Here is a 1813-nt window from a genome sequence, read left to right as displayed (position 1 = left end):
AGGTCTTGTTTGGTTCTACACAAACTATTATTGACGGTCCTAAATCTTTGAAGAATATTGTCTGAATTTGGATAGAGATTGCATTGAATCTATATAGTTTAGGTAAGATGGTAATTTTGACATTGATTCTCACAATCCTTGAGCATGGAATGTTTTTCTATTTCTTATGGTCTTTAATTTATTTATTTATTTATTTTTAGTTTTGGGATCATACCTAGCAGTGCTCAGGGGTTGCTCCTGGATCTATGCTCAGAAATTGCTCCTGGCAGGCTCAGGGGACCATATGAGATGCCAGGATTCAAACCACTAACATTCTGCATGAAAGGCAAATGCCTTACCTCCATGCTATCTCTCTGGCCCCAATTTATTTTTTAAATGCTGTGAATTTTGTGTTGTATAGGTCCATCATCTCTTATGTTAAGTTGGTTCCTAAATACTAGGAATGGTTCTTAGTTTTTTAGGTCCATTTTAAATAAAATAGACTCTTCATCTCTTTCTCCTCTGATACATTACTTGCATATAGAATTTCAACTGACTTATGTGAATTTACCTTGTATCTGGCCTTTGGTGTATTGGTTTATTGTTTTTTAGAGGGTTATTTTTTGGTGAACTCTCTAGGGTCTTCAATGCATATCATCATGCCATCTGCAAATGGAGACAATTTGATCCCTTGTTTCCAATTTTGGTTCTTTTATTTCCTTTTCTTATATGATGCTGCAAAATTTCTAATGCAATGTTAAATATGAGTAGAGACAATTGATATCCTTTTCTTGTGCATATACTCAGCAGAAATACTTCTAGTTTATACCATTAAGGTATAATATTGCCTTCGGAATATTTATAGATAGCCGTGACTATCTTAATGAAAGTTCCTTCCAATCCTATTTTATTGAAGATTTTCATTATAAGTGGGTGTTGGAGCTTGTAAAAAATCTATATATTTATTGGTATTTATGTATTTTTATAATTCCTTTGACTTATTTTAATTAATTTACATAAATTGAACCATCATTGAATCTCTGGGATAAATCTCCCTTGATACTGGTGTATGATTTTTTATGTACCACTGGATTCTAGCTTGCTAAGATTTTGTTGAGGATTTTTTTCATTAATGTTCATCAAGGAACATTGATGATATTTTTTGTTGTATCTTTATTTATTTTGGGTATTAGCATAATGATTTGTAAAGGCTATTAAAAAGGATTCCTGTTTCAACAATTTGGGAGGACTTAAGGATCAATGGCAGTCCATCTTGTCTGAAAGCTTAATAAAATTCACACATAAACCTATCTGGATCAGGACTTTTATTCTTGGTGAGATTTTATTATTATTGAATTGTTTATCAGTGTTTATTGTTTTAGTGTGGGAGTAAAGTATTTATTTTTCAATACCCAGTGTTTCTTGGGTCTTTCTCCTGGCTTTGTGATAAGTGATCATTTCTGGTGAGGCACTGAAGACTATACATGGGGCCAGGACTCAAACTTGGGTTAGGTTCATTCAAGGCAAGTGTCTTACTACTGTATTATGTCCCTGAGCCCTAGAACTTACACTAGAACATTGGAATTTGCTCCCAGGAGTACCATGGGATCCAGCACAATTGGAGGTTCTGAATTTAGGCCATACCTGGCTGTGCTCAGAAAAAATCCTTGAAGGACACAGGGGACCAAATAGGATGTTGGATTGACAAGGTAAGCATTTTACATGCTACACTATTACTCCAGTCCCTGTCATAGTAATTTTAGGCCAGGTAGTGTGGATCTGACAAGTCAGAGCTTGGATCAACAATGTGGTAATGCTGCTGAGGTAGTGATGG

The sequence above is a fragment of the Suncus etruscus genome, chromosome 12 (assembly GCF_024139225.1).
Source record: "Suncus etruscus isolate mSunEtr1 chromosome 12, mSunEtr1.pri.cur, whole genome shotgun sequence".
NCBI classification, from domain to species: Eukaryota; Metazoa; Chordata; class Mammalia; order Eulipotyphla; family Soricidae; genus Suncus; species Suncus etruscus.
The sequence above is the reverse complement of the archived record's forward strand: the minus strand, read 5'-3'. Positions refer to the sequence as shown.